Source organism: Falco biarmicus, chromosome 2 (genome assembly GCF_023638135.1).
Source record: "Falco biarmicus isolate bFalBia1 chromosome 2, bFalBia1.pri, whole genome shotgun sequence".
Classification (NCBI taxonomy): Eukaryota; Metazoa; Chordata; class Aves; order Falconiformes; family Falconidae; genus Falco; species Falco biarmicus.
The window spans coordinates 24,740,141-24,763,031 of record NC_079289.1 but is presented as its reverse complement, the minus strand read 5'-3'; the positions used below and the strand labels follow the sequence as shown (position 1 = coordinate 24,763,031).

At 37.9% G+C, this 22,891-nt stretch overlaps 1 protein-coding gene across 1 annotated transcript in view; it reads right to left on the bottom strand.

Moving 5' to 3' along the window:
• Positions 1-21,114, bottom strand: part of FRY (FRY microtubule binding protein) — a 217,494-nt gene extending 196,380 nt beyond the window's left edge. Inside the window, exon 1 of the mRNA XM_056328753.1 lies at positions 20,952-21,114. The gene's annotated coding sequence lies outside the window, so the exon portion shown is untranslated. The remainder of the gene's footprint in view (positions 1-20,951) is intronic.
• Between the last annotated feature and the right edge of the window lie 1,777 nt (positions 21,115-22,891).

Sequence of the window (22,891 nt, the reverse complement as noted above, 5' to 3'; positions counted from 1 at the left end):
TTAACCTGTTTTCAAGAGCAAACCAAGTAATGCTTCTCCCATGCATACTGCTGACCTACCAAATGAAAGACTACACCTATCTTTCCATCATGCTCCATCAATTGCTTATAGCAAGTAATTTGCATTACCTTTGAGTTAAGTGCCCTTAGTGTACAGTAACACAGCTGCAGTGGATTTCATAAGTGTAATGGCAGCACTCCAGACACACAAACTACATTAAAGTGCTCATTCTGACACAGCACAAACCATGGAGTGTTACTGCTAGTGTGGTAATTTGGGAGGATGGAAAGAGAACAGAGAGAGAAAAAAGAGCTGAATTCACTAAGATCACAGAATAAGGGAGAAATCTGAGTGGGCACAACAGAGCATGGGCGTTGGAGACCAAATGCATGGCTATTTAATATGTTTTTTCTAACAAAAATGATTATGTACAGGGGGAAAAATGTTAAAAGCTACAGGAGGAAAAAAAAAACCCAACCAAATACTGAAGTAATTAAGGAGCAGAAATGGTAGCCAAAAGGCAAAAAGCAGAAACTGAGAAAGAGTAAGATACAGAGCGTCTACCCTGCCCAAAATGATGTGCTTTGACGGTCACCAACAGACCACATCACCTCAGGAAGAGCCTGTTCAGGCACTAGGAAGCACAGGAGCCTTGGGCATGTCTGAGTCACCTAAGATCCCATAAGGCTTTCTGTATTTTTTTAAGCTGGGGAAGCAGAAGAGGAAGAATGAAAAAAGCTTTATTTCCTGAGGTGTTGAAATATTTCAAATATCTTAACAAAGGTACCATGCAGGTTCTAAATCCCACACAAATGGTGCTGCCCTGTGTCATCTTTTAACATTGTATTCCCATTCCTTCAGTAGTGTTTCAGCTCATGAGAAGGTAGCCATTGTCAGTTTAGCTGTCATTAAGCAATATAATATTAATATTTAAATAATAACACTTTAAAATATACTTCATAGGTCTTCAAAGATCAAATTTAAAGATCTTCACTTTCATCTGGAAATAGAGATACCGAAACTTAAAAAACATTATCTTCTTGTTTCTATAAATGATTTAATTTCCTCTGATTGCCTCACAGAAACACATCTTTGGTTTCAGTAGGGATAAGCTGATATTATTTTCCTTCTAAAACCTTTTAAGTCCTCCCCTAGTGAAGATGACCTGATTGTTTTGCAACGAATCCTTTGTCCTTATGCTAATCTGTTGCCTATTTTTAGGTATATTTCAAATAATAATAACAAAAAAATCCCAAACAAAATAATCCAGACTTGCCACTAGCTTGACTGAAATCCACTCTTACACCTTGTTCCTACTTCTTAACAACTAGAGTTAAACTGAATTATTAACTCCAGGCATTACAGGCTCCAGTGCAAACCAGGAATTCAAAGTATGCATTTGACTATTTAGTGATGTTAATTTCTTGCTACATTAAAAAAAATAAAAATAAAAATCAGCTAGACTGCAGAAGTCTGTGTATCCCCAAACCTCTCCCCTCCAGCAAAGCAATGAGATAAAGTATTACAGAAGCTAGAGAGATACACTGCACTTATTGACTGCATTGCTTATAAGTGGGGTTAAGCAAAATGCAGTTTAAAGCATCTCTACAGAAAAAACAGAAAAAACTGGTTTTCTTTAAATGTTAAGCATTAAAAGAAGAAAAAAACCACACAAGCAAGCAACATGAAATGAAAAATATTAAGAAAGTCTCTTTTTGGATCCATCTCACTCTAATGGCTGACACAACGTAACATAAATGGTACTTGATTAAATATATCTGTGAAGACTGTCTTAGGTTTTAAAACAGAATAAATTTGGACTGGAATCAGCTACTGACTCCTTCAAGTATTACCAAAAAGGTTTAAAAGATACTGCACCAACATACTGTTAACATAGCATTTCCTACCTGAAAATATAGAAGGTCTTTTCTTAGGGCGCCTTGGATGTATAGGCTCTATATTCCTAACATTTCTTTGAAACTTTCCTTTAAAATCATTTTCTAGCACGATGTCTGGTGGTAGGCTTCTCCGTCTTGTTGATTTATAACAAGTCTGATAGGAATTCAGTTTACTCTTAGTCCTAGAGTACAAGCTGCTGTCATCAACAGCCATTATAGAGTGCTAACTGCTAAGGCCACCCCAGCACAACGCCAATCTGAACATCCAGAAGTAATGTGGACTAGTGGTTACAGACCAGGCAATCTCAGATGTTCTCATGCTCCACTGGGGCTGGCTGGGGAAGTTGAGCAAGTTGATAGGCGTGTGCTGGAACAGGTGTAGAGTTACTGCATCGCCCCTCCTTGCATCAGGGAAAGGCACAGGGAGGAGACATGCTGAAATCATTTGTTTGAAAGTTTTGAGGTAATTAGGAAGTTCAACAAACCTGAGCTCAGCAGCGCAATCTGTGCAAAGGGGAAAATAAAATTTAACATGAGGCACTGTCTACAGCTAGTATGGTTTATATTATACCAACCGCACTTCTCTGATCAGTTCATTAATAGTTCATTGTAGAGGACTGAAGGCAGTGGGTTGATTAGCATTGATAATACGCAGCTGTGGCCTTGCCTCAGAGGCAGTGGGTTGATTGACATGGATGATGTGTAGCTGTAGCTTGTTCCGCTAAGCAGTTAAATAGCACGAAGTATGATGGGAAAGGGGGTCTGATGGAGGAGGAGCAGTGTGGTCTGACCTCTGGAGGAAGGAGAAACAGCACGGACCACAGAATCTGACCAAAGGTAAAAGCCTTGTTGCAGCTTGATAGCTTGTTTGTGCTGCAATAACTGGTGCCTGGTGTGAGGCCGAGTTGGATTCAGACTACAACAGTTCATTAACTTGGCAAGCTAAAAAAGTATTGCTAAACCTTAAAAAAAGAAAAAGAGAGTGAGAAAGGGGAAAAAACAAAAATACCCCAACAGAAACCTTAAGGGGCCTGTCTGGGAAGAGGTACAAACTGAACAGTATGTTGAGGTTTTAGACTGATAAACAGTCCAAAGCTCAAAGGTGTTTCTGGCCACAGCTATCAGTTTGGAGTTTTTCCTCAAGAAGCAATAATGTCATTTCCTACTGGAGTCAGAATGAAGGCTCTGCCAGCATGCCTGATTAGTCTCTCTCTGTTACTGCTGACTAATAAAAATGAGCCATTTAAATATGTATATGCTTAAGACTGTCTGTAAACTCTCCATTTAACTACAAGCCAAAGTACTTCTCCTGGTTTGTTCCAGGTAGCCCAATGAAATCTTCTAGGCCTCCCAAGAACATGATCTTCCATTTATGAAATGTTCATAACTAAGAAAGCACAAATCCCAACATTTTCCATGAACCTGATTTTCTTACTTGAATTCTATCATAAATGAGACAAAATGAATTACTAAATTAAAACTAACAAATCTTCTAATTACATACGCCTAATACAGCAGAGTGGTAATTCAAGTAAGAGTAACTAGTGTTTCAACCACAGATACCTAGGGCCAACTGATTTTTACACCTGAGCTAGAACTTGATTTCTCCAAATAATTTAAAACACTTAAACCATGAATGCTTTAATTACCTTCCTAAAGATAAGGTACGTTGTACGATTTGCGTATGATTGGTGTAATGATGCATTTGCCTACTCCAAATACAGTTTTTGTGTGACATTCAGTACAACCTTTATTATTGCTGACAAGAAATAAATGGTTCACCTACATGCTTTTAGAAGGGAAGAGGGGAAATTACATATCTTTTTATATATATATATGTAGTTTTCAAAACACTTTATAGAAATGCAGAATGCAAACAGACTGCTAGATTTTGTCTTTGTCTTCTTCCTCTGGATATTAAATTGTGTCTGGCTGGAAGCTGAAATTATGAACATAACAATCTAATCTTAAATACATTGGACCCAGAAATCATACCCTGCATTCAGAAGAAACTGAATATTTAAACGAAAGTAAATTAAACCAAGTGAACACTAACTGTAGATAGCAAAGGGATTATTTCTGGTCTTACTGAGTATTCAAAGGATCATAAGCTCTGTTTATACGCAGAAATAAGCTTCTGAAAATCCCACTGGGCTCCAAAAGGGGTTAGGTGGTGGGAATTAGGTTATAACCAAAGGGTATGCTAAATTGCTCAGGTCCTTTTAAAAATTTCCTCTAGACATTGGTCTTCATCATTAGAGGCCAAAATACTTCCTTCACATCCTTCAAATCTGTAGAATCTGTGGATTTCATCCTGGTTTTTCCCCAGTTAATAAAAAAGACCCAAAACAGGTCAGGGGAGCTTTCCTCGCTTCCCCTTCTCTTCCAATTCCACTTGCTTTTTCAGCTTTGACTGAACCAACAAAAACATTCAGTCAATTCCTGATAGTCCAACTAAACCAAAGTAAATCAATCAAAAGCTTTTCAAAACAACAGAAAGTGCTTAAATCTGAACAAATATAAATATATTTGAACCATGTGTGAAGACCGAGAAATGACAAATACCAAATGCAGGAATTGGCATTTGAGGAACTTTAAACGGAAATTTGACAAAAGCTTTAAATAAAATTTCAACATCTTCAGTAAGTGACCTTACCACCAGGCTACAAGGATATTCTGGAAACAGCTCTTGACTTTTCCTGCTGAAACTACTCCAACACGTATAAATAATTAAATATTCATTAGAAGAGTGATACAATTGCTGCACTATACAATCTTACCTTCTCCAGCCCAATTAATATTCATGACAAGTGGAACATTTCCAACAGGAGAAATTGCCGCTGGGATACTCAGAAGCACGATAGTGATCTCTTTCAGATGGGGGGAGACCTGTAAAGGGTGAAAGTCCCTGATCCAGCAGTGGCACACAGAAACTTAAGAACAGTTTACCCTTGAGTGGACTTCAGGTGGAAACCCAGAAGAGGATGGATGAAAAACCCCAAACATGTCATCACTAAATTGCCTTTTGTAGAATTCACTCTAGAACACATACTTTGAAAATTCATTCAGACCTAAAAGTCAACACAGCCAAGTAATTGAAAATTGAAAAGGTAAAGGAATATACAGCAGCTGAAGAGAAGCTGAAGGTTCCTGTGGTGTCTAAAAGCTGTTGCAGTAAGGTGCCTAAGTGCCATTTCCATAGCCTTTTTTAGTGATTTAGTTTATGTATCTCCTGTTGGTGATTTTCTCATCTTTGAGCCATACGTGTAAAAACTTGACTGTCTACTCCCAAGTAAAAGCACTATAGAATAAGTTACAACACAATACTAAGAACAAAACTGGGAATGGGGGAGGAAGAGGGACTTGGAAAAGCTGATTATGATTATTAATTATAAGACCAAAGAAATAAAGTAGATGCACTGAGCATTCAAAAAAGATTTTAAGATTCAGCACAGGAAGAAAGGAAAAGAACACTCTTGGTAAAATTTGTGATTCTTCTCCACCAAGGCTGCAGTGACAATATCCCTCTCAAACCTCCTATTTTGTTAGGCACAGAAGCTTTGCACCTTTATAGATGGAAATAAAATAAAAACCCCAAACAACAAAAACAAAAAATGCAAGCATGATGTGTGGAAATAACTTATATGCAATTAATCACAAGGTTCCTATCATATACATCCAGGAATCCAGAAGGAAATCAAGAATCAAATGGTTGAAGTATTTTACAAAAAATAAGTAAATAATTGAAAATTACAATAGAGACTCGAAAATATTTCATTTATCTGAAAGTCTGATTAAAATGATATTAGAATTGAGTAAAACACCATGATCCCAATAAAATAGGACTAATCAACATGGTTCCAAAAAAACCCTAAAAACGTGTCATTAACCTATTACAGTTGTTTGAGCACAGAAGATAAAAGAAGACTATCTACTTATCCCATCAAAGGTTTACACAAGATCCTTCAGAGGAGATTACTACAGGAATGTAATCACCACGTAACATTGAGTACTGAATCACCGAAGTGCTCAAATGATGAAAAACAAAGCATGGGAATTATAATTTGCCTACATTTTCAGGCTGGCAAAGGTGTATATGGCTTCAGGCTTCTCTGGTAGGTTCTGTGTAGTTCAGTACTTTCTTGCAATTTTGCAAGTATATGTAACAATCAATATAATAATGATAATTGGGTTTATCCTATGGTTGAAGGCTAAACAAGAACATCACACCCCTTGCCTCCAGCAGACTACCCAACTGTAGTGACTGCAATTTCTATTACTAATTTTTTTGACTAAAGTTTAGTCAATAAAAGCTAAAGGAAATTGATGTTTGATAACTGATCTGTGTTTGGATGATACTCTGTATGCAGAAATACAGATTTGAGGCTACAAAACTGGTCAAGGAAAAATGGGTTGTCTCACAGGAGGAATTATCATTAGCTTTTTGTTTAATAATACGGCAGCAAATCTTACATTTCATGTGCAGTAAGCTACGTGTTATTATGACTGCATTAGAGCTGTCATTCTCATTTGCAGCTGAGGAAATATTTGTGCTTATCAACAGTAGAAATAAAAAAAGGTTTCCTAAAAAGTGTTCTCAATGTGTCAGCCAGTGTAGGCTGGCTCAGAAAATCTGTATTATGAAAAAAACCCTAACACTACAATGATTTCCTGTCTGGTTTGGTAAAGTAACTTCCATATCAGTGTACACTGATTCACAGATGTCCCATCATGCTATACATACCAGAGTAGAATGGTATGTAAATACCTCCAAGGGAGAATGAGGCCTCTTAGCCATGTATGCTGGAGGAACTGCAATGGCAAGAAAGGAAAGTTTGAGCTTTAGGAAGTTTGTAATCACCACCACTCAATCACTCATTCATTCAATTAATAAAGCCTCATCCTTCTTCTTGCCTGGGGCCCACGGAGCCTCCCTCCTTGTTGCATTAGCACCTGTTTTGTGAGGCTGCCCAGCAAACCATGGCACAAACTTAGGTTACCTTTCATTTATTTATTTTCAGCCATGCTGCCACAAGGGACAAAAAGAGGAGTATGCATCTGGGACAAGGATATATGAATCGTTTCTTTTAGTGACTGTGCTAGGTTTCCCCTAGTTAAAATGTTCGCAAAACTAAGGTTACAAAGGCAATGTTTAGGCTATCTACTGCATTTTGGATGGGTTTTACAGGTGTCAGAAGTGTTTAAAGAAATAAAGTTGATAACAGCCAAGGTGAGTATTCTTGGGTACCTGCTTGCCCAGAGGAGACTGTTCAACAGTACATACCCATTTAGAAAATTTTTCTTTTTTCCCCTGTAAGCACTTACTACCTAGGTCTCATCCCCTATACATGGCAGAACAGTCACAGATAGGCAAACATATTGGTGCTATGAAGACTCTTAACCTCTTTCGGTTTGTATCTCAAATATGAAAGTTAAACAATGGAAGAAAAAGGGGGAAAAACTGAGGAAATTATACAGCTATTCAAACCCTCCAGCTGTTACTCAAAAATTATTTGTTTAATTTCCTGGAATAACCTGCTTGTCTTAATCCATACAATGTGAACATCTGATACGTTCTCTGCTTGAATTAACCCATTTCTTCCAGTCTAATGCTGTTACAGGCAAAGAACTGGGATTTTGATACTGCCTCAGCATACATAAAAACCTCTCTTTATTCAAGCATCGTTTTTCAGCAGTGGGTATAAGAGAAAAAAGTCAACAAATAACCAGTCATGGTCATACTCTCATGCCAGCAAAGAGATCATTTCAGTTTCACATTGATTTCTACCCTTGTAGCAAACACCTCACTCAGAATAGTCCAATTAGGACTTAGTTGCCAGGCTACACCTGACCTTAGATAAATTTAAATCAGAGTATTAGATTCTAGTCACATCATGCACTACATCTACAGTTTTGATTTGCGATAGATAATTTAATATTTAATTACAGTCACATAAAAGAGAAATAAGCTTTCAGCCCAGACAATTCCTCACCTCTCTCAAACACAAACAGATAAAACAAAGAAGAGGATACAGCTTTTCCAGAGTTGCTTTCTATGCTGGTATGCTGATTTTAATAGATTAATATTGACAAGACATTTGGCTGAGTGTTTCAACTGCATTGTCTTTCAGCTGAAAGAAAATAAGCACATTTAATTTCTAGTCATACTCCTGTTTGCTAACAACAAACAAAATCTATGGTTAAAGCTGTAATCTGGTTCTAAGATAGTATTAGCCCCTTACTGTTTGATCCATAATGCAGAGTTCCCATACTAAGAGGGGATGCTGACTTATGTCACTGCATTTCATAAGCAGAGCAATTCATATACTAATTTACATTTGTAACAACTTCATGCTGATATTCCATTACATGATAGCTGTTGCAGCCGTATCTTCATGAGGACTTTAAAGCTGATCCTTCTCCAACAGAAAAGCAGTGCAAACCCTGGAAACAGGCATTTTCTGGCTGTGTAGAGGGTAGAGGCACAGCGCAGGAACCCAGCCAGCTGATGGGGCTCCTTGCAGATGGCTTCAGAATTGTCAGAACACACGGCTTCACCCAAGGGCAGCCCAGAGGCTGGGCATCTTCCAAATATCAAAGGCTGATGGCGGAACTTGCCAGAATTTGCACGATGGTAACACTCACAATTACAAAATCGTTCTTGCTATTATTCCACTGCAATCTGTGACATTAGGCTTAAGCCCTGGGTACAGTTGTAAGACAAAGACCTAGAGGCTATGCAGGAATTTTATGTAGTAGAGTGTATTATTAGTCCTCAATAAAACATGGCAGATGTCCCCGTTTTCCCTATTGTGTTCTGTGTAGAAAGGGCAAGCAAGCTAAGAACACGAAGGTTACAGATTTCAGGGATGATTTTCTATTTAAAGCCACTTCTGAGTGTTCAGTATTTTACATAAATTAAATTTGGTTAGCACATACTGTGAGACAGTAACAAAGCATTTCAGCTTCTGTAAAAAAAGTGTTACGGTTATAGAGAAAAAAATCAAAAATGTTTGGAACTTGAAAGTGCTTTTTAGAGAGGATCATTTTAATAGAAGTTTCCATCAGCTACGAAGAGTTTATTCTACACTTGCTGTTAAGTGAGGCCACTGTCCAAAGTGATCACAGACATTTAGGAAATCCAGTCTTCTTCCTTTCCTTATCATGAAAATTAAAGGATAATGAAAATTCTGTTTTTAATGGATGGGCAAATATATATATCTGTGGCCTATTAATAACATACAGACTTTAAAAAAATCCAATATATTAAAGTTGCATTGATCCAGTGCTGGATGAGATGATAGATCGGGCTGCCCTGTGGCAGAAATAGTCCCTTGCTCAAGACTCTGGATTGCTTATGTTACATGGAATTTTGTTAATGAAGAGGAAAAAAGAAAAGCAGCCCAAACTTATCTCACCCTTCAGCAAACCTCTCCTATGCAATGTAATGGGACAGACCTGAATTAGGTTTCACATGTCTTTCCTACATTGCAAGACACACACACACACCAAAAAAACGCAACAAAAACAACCCAACCAGGAACAGTGTTCCAGAAAATATTTTTAAATAAATACCACACTGAAAAGAAAGGAGGAGAGAAAATTCTGTCCTCTTGTGAAGATTTGATTTCTCAACTTTTCCTATGCTCCACATCTTCCTATAATGTCAGGCTCTACTTAATGCATGGTCACTTAACTTCCTCACATCCTCCCTGAATATTCATGCCTTAGGTTTTAACAGGCTCTGTGTTACAACCTGATACACGATGTGATCTCCAACCCCTGAGCTAGTACCTGCTAAGTTTTATATTGCTACCCACACAAACAAAAAGAAGGTAACAACTATCACCAGCCTTAGAATCCAGTAAGAATATTTAACTCTTTTAATAGGTGTCTCCTGTTCTGAGTCTGGATAGTACTCCTACATCCACATAATGAACATTTTGTGTCATCTGTTACTAAGGGTGAGATTCAGATCATTTTACTTCCACTTCAGTTCACATCTGAGTGAAATCTATGTGCTCAAATCTTAGGGATCAAGACTGCCTTCTCTCCAGCATCATTTAAGTTCTGATTCAAAGGATGTGATCCAGACCAGGAGCTCTAACTTGCTTGTGGTTTGGGGATTAAAAAAAAAAAAATATATCTTTTGAGCCTCCCAAGGATATGATCTTCTGTTCTCAAGGGTGGGAGAACTGGGCTGCCTCTAGTAAGAGTGGGTTCCAGAACAGCAGAAAGCACTACTGCCCCAGTTCCTATTGCTCTAAGCTTCACCTGTACCCTTGTGTTGGGGCAAACTGTCCCCTAGATCCTCAACATTGACACCTGCTCACTTTCAGAAATGTAGTAGTCCAAAAGGCCAGGTATCGTTTACATCTTAGTTTTTCATTTAAGACAAATACGTAAAGTACCTATATTTTGCCTAAGTCTCCAGACAGATGGATCTTACATGTGTACTCAGGCCTACCTAAATTCAGACGCACAAATCATACTGTTTTCAGAAATAAGGGTACTTATAACTACTATTAAAGGAATTGAAGCATAGAATTTTTTATTGTTTGGTATCAGCTCACAGTATGCTTGATTATATGCTGAGCCTGTAGCTTTCCAACTCCTCCATATTCTCCCGAAAAGCCCACTTCATTTTCATGCGTGGCATGTTGTGCTGAATAGAAAAGCCACATTTAGCTATAATTTTGAAGTTCCAGTAACAACACAATAAATATAGATGGATCCCTAACAGTAATAGAGACATAACCTAGTTTTGTTCAACTGATTCTCTAAATTAGTGCTCTCAGTGTCATCTAGTGATCATAAAGGTATCTATTAAAGCAATGTTTGGCCAAAGAAGCACACAAACTGCAAGGTGTGAGCCTATCCTTCCGGTTTCCACAGAGACAAAAGCAGTCTTTACAAAAGCATCTGAAATCTTGATCTAAGATGACAAATGCATTCCACCTCCATCAGTCAGCAAATCATCCTCCTTCCCAACTATCACACTCACAGGGGAGTCAGAACCACATGCATATTCTTGATGTCTGGCACATGGAAATAGGTTTAAATTTGTCTGGCATGCTTTCAGTGCATCCCCTTTCATTGGAAGTGTAACATACAGATTTATATACACTTTGACTTAATTTTATTCTCTATCTCATATTAGGGAAATACTCATTTTGCTCTCTATATCCTTTGGCTGTATTTCAGCTTCCTCCGGACTACTTATAAAACTGTCCCAAGTGCAAGACCAATCAATAGGAAAATGAAGGTTTTCCACCTGAGGCCAGAGCTCTAGAAACAACAGAACACAACTTTACCAGCTACTCTGAATGCCCGACTGAGGCAGAACCTCAAAGACATGAGTTTCAGCTTCTGCTACAGAAGTCGGTAGCATACAAGAACAAACATGACATTGCTACAGCACTGTAAAGCACAGATGTGTAAATTATCTTTAAAACTTCCAGATATGGACACAAATACCCCAGACCTGTTTTGTACATGTTTAATTGTACAATGTTAAATTTCTGTACTTTTATTATAAATAATCATTTTGCATTTGAACAGTATTAATAACACCCACTTGCTGCATCTAACACTGCAATACAGTAGCATACTTCTTTCATAAAATAAGCATTTTTCTGTGTACAGACTTGGAACAGAGGTCTGTCACCTCTCTTATCAACTGCACTTGAATTAGTCGAACTGGTTACTCATGCTTTGCCTGTGCTCCCGAATCTAACTCCATATTGCAAATAAACAGTTTCTCTCCCGCTCTGCGCCCATCTCTTCTCCCCCTGTCCCTCTCCCACCTGCAGTAAGCAAAGCACTGCCTGGGAGAAATGAGAACAGCTGAGGGAAAGTTTTTCTACACAAGTTCATGAATGTGGATTTAGAAGCAGACTGGAGCTCCTCTTACATTGTCATGGAAAAAAAAAAAAGACAGAAAGCAAGGAAAGGAACAGCTATCTCAACATTAAATAATATTAAATGTAATTTTTTTCCCCATACTCAGAGATAAAAGATGACAGCCAGTATACACGTAAAATAACAGGGAAAAGGAAAGAATGTGAGGAAACTCAGGGTCTAAACCACAGGAAGCAGTGGCCAACAGCAAGTAACTGACCCACAGCGCTGCCTCAAACAGCAAGCACAAGCAGGGGCTGACCCCTAAAGCAAGCTTTAAGGTAAGTGAAGAACTCCAAGTGCTTAAAGACTGAAAAGAGGGGAAAAAAACACAAAACATGAAAGGAAGAATGAGATTCTCTGCACCAACTTGCTTAAGTCAGAGGTATTTTGGGGTTCTCTTTCCTCCACCTTGTTTCCTGAAGAAGTGCAAGAACCTAACCAGTTAAAAAGCACCACCTTTTTAAACGATGATATTAAAAGCTCCCGATTTTACGGATTATTTTCCTCTGACTTGTTAAGGCATAAACTGCATGATAAGATGGCATCCAAATCCTGCCTTAATACTGTTCCTGGACAGGAATGGAAAAACATTGTACTGTTTTACACTGCTACAAACCTGACACAATTTATATAGCCTGCATACCAATGCTAGATTTAAGGGACTGTGCCTGTGCATTATATATATTTTTTAAAAAAACAAAAATAAAATGTGGCTAATAGAACTGTACAGATGTGTATTGATTATTCAAGATCAGGATACTCAGTGGTCACGCTTATTATTAGTACAAGCAAAACAAGAATGAATTAGAAAAACATTTTAAAATTTGGACAAGATTCTTTGCAACTATGTACTGGCCAGAGTTAACTACAATTTTAGACTAATTCGACAACAGTTAATTTGCAAGAATGACAGTAGATGCATTCAAAACAGTATTGGCAGAAGAGAATAGTTCTGCCCCCTTTGCAAGTGCTGTAATACAGGCTGAATGACAAAAGACATCATGTGTTTGAAATCTGCTCCCTTTAGGGATCATGTTGCTGAAAGTGCGTCCCTGCACACAGCTGCAGTGGCCCAAGGCTCACCAGATAAATACCATGTATATATATACACACACATATTACTGTGTGCAATCAAAGTAAGGAAAGATCACTCCTGCAAAACCAGAACAGAAACACATTTACTTTTCTGAGTGTCAGCTGTGCAACTGGTAAAATTTAAACTAAGACGACACAACCTTATTCTGACTAGTAACACTTACGAAAACAACTGAGAAAAATTTAGTGTTAGTGTTAAATGAAAGTGCACAATAACCTAGTTTAAGTCAGACACTCACTGCAGCAAGCACATATTTTGGCACCTGCCTGCCCACTGACTGTGAATGTTAATCAACTCTTGTATCAGCTCCCTCAAGAAAAGGAAACACCCTTCCACTCCTTACTGTCTTCTACTGCTATCTCCATATAGGGCTTCAGAACTGAGGAATTTATTTTACACAAAGTCAATTAAGAGCTTAGTTAGAGAGAAAAAAGCTTGCCAAAGGGAGATAAATCCCGCAACGCTCCCAAAACATAGCGAGACTCCCACTGAACTCTTCTAGTAATTCATTCCAGGGTCAGGGAGGTGCATGAACACCATCGTCCACCTGCTTCTTGCAAGTTCAGCTGCAGGCTTTATAACCCCCAAACTAAGATGAGCAGCAAAATATTGAGGAGCAGTAAGTTTTTCATCTGGACTCAGGACGATAATCCTGAAATTAATCTAGATTCAAAGATACTCGAACAAAGACTGTGCAGCCCTGTTGCAGTATCCTCACACGGCTCACATAACTATCCTGACATTTCAGATTAGTTTCAAGAGGAATTTCAAGAACTGATGCCTGTGATAGCACAGAATACCATGATCTGGCTTATCTGTGGGAAGTCAAGCTGTTACCAGTCTCTAGGACAGGCAAAGATGACAAATACATTCCTGAACCCTTCTGTAATTATGCAAACGTCCAAGAAAAAGTGCTAATACTATAGAAACTAGTTATTTTCAGGAGGACTCGTATCACTAAGTACTTCAATCAATTTGCGTTAGGAATCATTACCCTTACATTTTTCATAGTTAAGCACTAACATTGTCATGTTAGCACTATAAATCTAGCTGATAAAGTGACCCTGCATCTGAGAACAACATTCACCTGTGGAAGTGAAGAAGTATGATAGCAAGGATCAGACCTACTCATGGCGCTTTACACTGCTAGTCATATCATTTCTATCTTTCTTTGGTCGAGAAAATTATTTGGGGCTATGCTTCCAAGTCTTGACTCAAAACAGTGGTGTATTAGAGAAACAGCTTTTTCAGCATAGTGTGTAAATGTAATAAATACTTTTGGGGAGGGTGGAAACTAATAGAGGGTTCCAAGGGGACCTAAATAACCTGAGATCCCCTTGGTTCCTACACAGATTGGAAGTACACAGAGAAATGGGTGAAGTTCAGATCACATTTCAGGAGTAATGGAGATTCCCACATATGCTTCTCAAGTGTAACAAGCAGGGCACATCTGCTTGCACGGGAAAGAATACAGCACAGGAGCATCAAAAGAGGTAAGTATAAACGAGGGTCATCTGGACCAACTGTATACAGAAGGATGCAGTTTTCCTGCTAGCTGAAGATAGGCTTTTGGAAAGTACTGGAGTCTTGAGGAATTAAATCACAAAGCCTAGTTTCAGCCTGGAAGCTGAGACTCCTGTACCTCTTTCACAGTCAACGGACAGAGCCACTGATTCAGGGCTAGGAATAACCTCTGCCTCTCCACTAGCTATACTGAATTATATAATACATATAATATAGCAAGGTTAAAGTTAGCTTTTGGCAGTGCCTGTCCCACTGTGATAGCAATATTCCTCCTTTCTTAGTAGAAGATGGTACAACTCATCTATTCCAATGTTAATATTTCCTTCTTGTGAGAAAATCTGAGTTTGGATGAAACTAGTTCAGCTTCACCTTCCAGGTGCCTTTATAAAGCTGAGAAATTCCAGTCTACAAGAATCTGTAGATGATGATCAATTAATCTTGCAAATTTCTGTTCTAATTTACATGACTGAAATCTTGAGGCCTCACAGTATAAAAGTTTTGTTGGTTTTTTTTCCCTCCCAGACCTTGAAAAATTCCACAGGCCTCTTTTTCGAACTATCTCCTTTATTTATACTTCAATTGTTAAGTGGAAATAGCAAGGCGCTGGATAAAATACTTTACTAGCACAGTATTTTAGCATCACACTGACAGACAAGCTAAACAAGCTTCTTAAATTATCCCTTGGGCTTTCCTTCAAGTTACTACCCTAAAGAGTTTTGTATTTGTAACCCTACAACATGTGCTCGTATTACCTTCCATGTAGCAGCATTAAAAATATGCTTTGTTGTACCATCAGTGCTTAACCAGGCAATTCACACATGACTATCATGCTGTAATACTGATTCACCTTCATTATTTACTAATACCCCACCAACCTGGGATACCCTGTAAAGCAGTAGGAATGCAGAGGATACTTAATAAGTGAAAATTTTACATCATCCAAATGCTTAAAAAACTAGAAAAAAGCTTTGAATCTACAGAATTCTTAACTCTCACACAGAGCTAAAACCTCAAGTATCAACTATAAATGAAGATTTGAGAGCCAGATTTTTTACAAGTACTGTATACAGTCTTTCTGCTATACAATGTAATTTTTTTAAAAAAAGAAGTATCAAATCTTAGAAAAACGTACATATGACATATCCACAGGTTAGCTTAGGTAGGTCATAATACTTTCCAGAGAAATAAGAAGCTGTATGTCAGTCATAGGAAGATACAGACCTGCCATCTGTGATATTTTGAAGGCCTCATTTACACTGTCCAGCCTTTCCCAGTAAAACATCAGTACTGAAAAATCAACAAAATTCCCTACTCTAGCTGTGATATATGCAAAGAAAAGGGACTGGTTTTCTCTCACCTAGCTGCAGATGTTCAAAACTTAAGTTGCCAAAGTCTAAACTCCACCTGGGTGGTGGTGGGGGGGTGATGGTAGTGGTGGTGAAGAGAGAGATAGGTAGCTCTGCGAGGTGGAATTCATCTCCTCTGAGGACAAGGGAAATTGCCTTTTCCTTTAATTGCAGACTTTCACTGAGACTTAGACATTCTTAAACTTTGTATGCTCATACAGGTGAGATGAAAGAAATGCCACATCAAGACCTTCTGCACTACGGTCATTGTGAGTGAAGCAAAATAAACTAAAAAGGACCAGCAAGGCTGCTCTGGTGGGAAAAGCCCACGTGTCAGTGCAGTGTTGCTGGGACTAATGACTTTTTTGTGCCCTAAGCAGAGGGCAGAAGCAGGTCTTCATCTCTCATTATTTGTTCTCTCATAATTTTTTCATACAATTCCCAATTTCATTGTATCATTATTTTAATCAGGGATGGCAAACTAATGGGCTGAACATTCTTTGATGGTCAGGGTGCTGAATAAAGAGATGCTGAATAAAGAGATGCTCTATGTAAATGCTTCAAAGGGGTTTTATCTTCCAGTCTCTATGACAGTGCTGAAGAAACTGGAAAAAAAAATACAATGATGAGATTCTTACAGCAATTTTGGATTTTTCTACTTAGGTACCAAATTTATTCAAAATTGGGAACTGAAAGCTTACTGTTTCATCATGTAACTCTGAATAACAGCACCACTAGATTGTAAATGCATTCCTATCAAATCCTCTAAAGGCAGGTGTCTAGCAGCAGATCTCTGCTGCTGTTATTGTTGAAATTGCACCAAAATGGGCAATCTTGATTTGCTAGTGTACATTAACTCCCACATTAGCCAACGTGTGTGTGTATCTATCTGAAAGGATGTACAAAAATCCACTGAAAAATAAATCCAAATCTTTCTGCAACCTGAGCTAAAATTTTTCAGCTTACTTTCTGGAAACATAGAAAGTAGGTCAGCACACATCCCAAAATAGCACATAAGCACTGAGAGAAAGTCGTGTATCTGTATCTTTGGACTTTTTAGCTCATTTCTCTATGGGGGGAATGGAGAATGAAAGCCTTTCCTTTATTCTACTGTATGGAGGAACACATACAAGAAAAGGCCCCAAAATCTTTCACCTACATGGGGGTAATGTTATCTGTTTTAATCAAAGTAAAACAGCAATGAGTGGAACCATTTAAGCTTAATCTAAATATAAGCAAGGGCAAAGTCAGGAAGTTTTAAATGTGTTTAAAATGTACTGGGTATGTATCACATCCTGTTCCTTGTATCAAAACCCTATTTGGTAAAATATTTACTTTGGAAATAATAGCATACTTTCTGTGATTTTGTTGTTCATCTTATGATATTTTTTTTTAAGTATTTGCTGTTTCAATAAGAACTGCTGCCTATCTTGTGATATCTTCCATGCTATGCACACTCCTGAACAAAAAATATTTTCTTTAATACCAGATGCAGGTCTCCCACTTTTTATTTTTCTTTTTTCCCCCTTCCTCTTTTTAAGGAAGTAAAAACACAAGCAAAACCAAAATTATTTAAACACTCAGACACCTTATATCTATAAAGAGTCTGAAGAACTCTTCTGGGATTAATATTAACAAACTCCTTTCATGAACTACTATGGTACCTTAAGAAGAAAAGAAAAACAAAAACCACTCAGGCAATATTAAATGATGCTTATCAGCCCTAAAATGTTATTACTTTATTCAAGTCAATAGAAATACTGTTGGCAACAACATGATGAATGATGCTGATCTGTTTCCCAGAACAGATTTCAAGCTAGAACACTGATATTTTTAATTAGGAAAAAATGATACTGCCTCCCCCAGATTCCAAGTGTCAGTCTTCGTTTGGATCTCTGCACTAGATTAACACAAATGTCTGAAAGATACTGAGCACTGGTAGTATGACCTTTTAAGTCCAGTGATTTTTATGCAATCAGCAGGAATCTCTAAAAATAACAAAACAAATCTATTTATAGTTCTTCCTTTTCTGGTTGTTGTTGATTTTTGGTTTTGTGTGTTGGGGTTGGTGTTGTGAATTTTGTTGGGTTTGTTGTTTTGTTTTGTTTTGCTGTTTTTTTAAAAAAAACTATTGGTCTATCTATTGGTCTATCCATGCTCCATCTCAATTCTTGGGCACATGGCACTCACATATTCCCCTGCGTCAGTCCAACCCATTTTAAATATCGCATCCACCAGCTTGTGAAGTACTAAGATCCACGTGTGTGTGTATATATATATATATATAGAGAGAGAGAGAGAGAGAGAGAGAGATTAGGTAACTAGAGAATTGGACTCTTTTGCAGAGCTTAAGTCTCTCCAAAAAGGGAGATCGAAATGGAGAACAACTTACTGAACCTATAGCTACTGGCATCTGCACTTTTGTTTGACACTCAATAAACCAATGCTTGCCATCAGAACTTAGGTAAAAATCAGGACCTTCGTAGGTAACACAAGCTTCACAATGAAACAAGTGAAGAAACAATGGAGGTTCTCAAACTTCAAAACATGAAGTCAAAGCACTAAAATAAAATAAAATGGTTGAGGTTTTATGTCCTGTCAGGTCTCGACCTTGCAAAATTTTGAAACTCTAACCTAGCAACCAAAGTGCATAATTAAACACGTTTAATTGCATTCCTAGATTACTGCCAGATAGCTTGTCACATGCCTTTGTGAGTCTAAACAGTTTTAATTCATTACTTCCAAAAGCCAAATGCACAGAACTGACAAGAGTTCAATTTAGACCTGGAAAATTTATATTAAAATATCATAAGATCTAATAAATCAAAGAGCATAAGTTTATAGTGCAGCATTAAAATAAATAAAGAGGAAATAAGGCAGTTATGAGTAGCAACAGATATGACCTCCCCTAGCTTTCTCTTGCTGATGCCAGCAATGCCACCCTCCAAAACCTGAGAGAACCTATGGAAAGATTAATCAAACTTTAGTACTGCTAATTTTTCTGATGTGCTACCAGTGTAATTAAAACCCATCACTGTTCTAGCTAAATGGACCTAAATAATTTCCTCCTTGCCCTGGAATTTTTCTAAACTGTAAAAGACAAGAGATTTCACATGAGCACATCACATCAGTTGGTCTCATCTCCATTTTAGAAAATAAAAGCCCATGAATATGTTTGCATATTCATGTATTTCCAACTCTGAGTTCAAGGACATTTACAAGACACCTGCTAATATGCCAAATTTGTATTCATTGGAGTGGGAAGCCTGCTGCCATGAGATACTGTTCTCACTCAGAAGTCATTAGTTTAATCGCTGAGAGGTAGTATCTTCTTAAACCCGCTTTGTGAAGGAGAAACTTTAGTATCATCACTTGTTTCAAGGCACAGTAAAACAGGTAAACTACTCCAGAAGTGGTCAAATCTAGTATTTTCTGAGTTTGCTTAACTGGGATGTAGGAAGTCCTAGAATTAGTCGCAAGGTAGTCTAGGAAACAGTGCTCTCATTTTCCAGCTTAGAGTCTGTAATTACATATAGCTGTACTTTTCCAGACCAGAGTCACCACTCATTCCATCCTGGCTCACGTGGTGCAACGATACGTGCTCAATCTTGTATCTACAGCCCTAGTGACTGTGCGCTAGACTCCTGTGGCTGCCTTATTTTAAATGGGTTAGATGTCTCCCTTACACCCTTCAGTGACTGACACACGAATTTCAGCACGTTCCAATGGTACCCCAGGTTGAAAGTGCACACGCTGCTGTGGAGGTGTGTCCTAGAGCCATACCACAAGTCAAACCGAACTTACAGACTTAGCCATACGGAGCCTTTTTCCCATCAGCATGCATGTAACACAACCCAGCTGCACAGAACAGCTTATCTTTAGGCAATGAAAATCACCATCTTCATAATGGTCATATAAATCTAGAATATACGCCACACATTTACAGATGTCTGTGCTCTACAGCATAAATACATCATTCTACTTGTTTTGATCTGCATGGTCTTGGATATTAAAAAAAGACTACATTAAAATAAAATAGGCACTGAATAACAAATGGTATTATAATAATTGTCCCAATGTACTGAAAACCATCATACAAAAATCTAGAGAAGCTGAAACAGAAAAATCTGTATTTAAGCAAACAGCAAAACCCATAAAAATAACTACTCAGATTGAAAAGTCAGAGAAAAATCTGTAATTAAGCAATCAGTAAAGAACATAAAAATAACTACTCAGATTGAAAAGTCCGTGGTCCTGTCAAGAGCCTTTATAGTACTGCTCTTTAAAAGTAAAAGAAAATATTTCACTCTTCAGTGGAGTAGAATTGGGACATTATGGAAGCCAGTACTCCAGGAGAAATACTGCTAACAATGTAATTTGGCATGACTTACAGCCAATTACAGGGCAAAATTAATTGCCCCAAGAATTCTTATTTTTATATAGCCAGGAGGACTAACTGCAGCTTAATACACGCATCCAACCTTTGTTAGTAGGAAAAAAAGGTTTTGTTTTGTTCAAGAGAAGGACATCGATGAATTTGTACTCATGTTGCTCTGTGTATTTCCCCAGGTCCCTTGAGATATAAAAGCATGGTAGCAATTGCAGCTATTTCAGATACTTATTTAGTACACATGGAAAATACTTATTCATCTGTTTTCAAACACATACAACCAAATATAGCCAACCGTTTTCTTTAAGGAATTTCAGTCCCAGGAAGGCTTTAGCGAAACACTTGCACTGTATCTGATTAGTTTAAACCCACAAGTTTCTTCAACTCCTGGTAATAGTTTGCCAGCTTTCACTAACATTAAGACAGAGTCCATAAATACTTGTAGTAGGGTATGTGCACATTCTTATGGCACCATGCGATGGTCTTAATACAGCTTTGTAATTCATATGTAAAGTGAGGCAGTAAGAAGCCCAAACCTGTCATTGCTAAATGCTAAATTAAATTCATGCACAGAATCCTGTTCCTTAAGAACTCCATATACATGAGCTTCCAAATTCCAATACACGTTTTATATTTTTCACCTATACAAAAGACTTAACTATTTACTAAAAAACTGTAATAGTTGCCACATGTATTCAATAAAGAAATGCATTCATACATAAAATTCACTATCATTCTAACAGAAAAATTCCACCTAAATCCTTAATCACTAGATAATGAACGCAAAATCTTACCTTTCCCTGAAGCAACAGTTTCCAGTACTGATCTCTTCTAATGCTTTAATTTTGCGATATAATTTTCATTAATAGTTTTCTAGTTCAGGCAAAGATGGGTTAACTGTAAGCACCCTGGATGCTATCTTGCTTGCTTCCTGGAGATCACTGTTTTGCATTGTGAGCCATCACAACCACCTAGGGAAAATAAGAGTTGTCTTAACCTTCAGTCACCTGGACACCATGACATATTACTGCTCCTCATTTAAACAAAAGATTAAACAAAGTCCAAGTCTTAAAGCATGACCTTAAAGATTGTATTTATCTACCAAACATTTTATAACAGATGCTGTTAAATCAATTATTGCATACTTTCTTTACACTGACAACACAAACTAGACCTTTTTTAGTTTTTATTTTTTGGTAGATTTCTAGTCAGAAACTATAAGCAACAGAGGAAACTGAGTTATGCTGTAATTCCTTAAGCAGAAGTAAAAAGAACAGCAGCGTCTCTGGAAAATAAAAATGCTGAGAGTAGGAATCTACTTTTACTATTTGGGTATAACTACAAGGTCCCCATTAGAACAGGAAACATCGTACTTTATTTGGTGCAATTACAGGCATCTGTCAGCCAATTTTGTATCTCAGTTGAAACTGCAGGCTCACAAACAAAAGTTAGTCACCCATAACCATTCTTTGAGACAGGCTATGTACCATTTGCTCTCATGCTCTATGGAAGTGGCACAAAGGTAGCATTGCAACACTCCCTCACCTAGACTGGCTGAAATCTCATCAGCCCTCAAAAATCCCAACACAGACATGGCTTTTGGATAGCAGGACTGTTCTTATTTGATATCAGGTTTATGACCTGGCTTCCCTGGTCATAAGACCAAAGGAGCATGAAATGGTCTCTGATGCTCCTCCTCTGAGCAACACACTGATCATATGATGCCATGTTACTGTCAGTGTGTCCTAGGTTTTAATGTCATTTCAAAAGGTAGTGATGGAAAAGAATCTGAGACTTTTGAGCAGATCCCAGCATGCACAAAGGTTCTGAAGCCGAAACTGCCACCTGCACCACATCCATGTTCAAAACCACTAGCAGCAGATGTGGGTACTGCCCTTCAGAGAAATAGCACTGTCTCATGATGGATATGCCTAGAGGCCCATAATGCTGAATTATCAAAACCAACTGGAATTTTGCAACTGTAAGGACAGTTTGGATGTTCTCTGTGAGCTCAAGGAGTGATGCTGCTACATAGATCTGTGACATCAGTAAGACACCTTGTTTGCTAACTTGAATATGAGATGCAGTTGCTCAGAGCCTTGTCTAACCACAGCACTGAATACCTCCAAGGACAGTCTCACAACTCATCTGGACAACAATAGCGCTGACAGAGCAGGCTTTTGAACAGCATATCTTAATCTCAATACTCCAGACTCATGGCAGCAAACCGGACAATCCAACTCCAACATTACTTGACCTGGTCAGCCCCATGAACTGTTTGATAAGGCACTTAATTAAAAGATCTACTGAGTTGATATTATCAAATTATACTCAGTTTTCTGCTATCTCATAAAATGGTGTTTTACAACCCTGTCTCCTCTGCCACCCTTTCCTTAACAACAAGAACCACCCTTAACAATACATGGTGAAGTGATGAAGGGCTCATACATTTGTATTTCTCTTTCTTTCCTTCTGGACTTCCATAAAAACCACAATTATTTTTACGAAGCACTACTGCAAATCTGGATAATTCTCTTCTTGTATATTTATGCAAGAGTTCAGGTTTCCCAAACATTAAGAGAACTATCAAACTGTCAACTGAGTCAAAACTCATTGAGACAGACAGGGCAATCATGGCTCGCATCTGCTCCTTCAAACTTTCTGCAAATTTGGGTATCTTTTTGTATGCTATACTCAAACATTTTTAAGATAAGGCCCCGTTGTTTAGATGCCT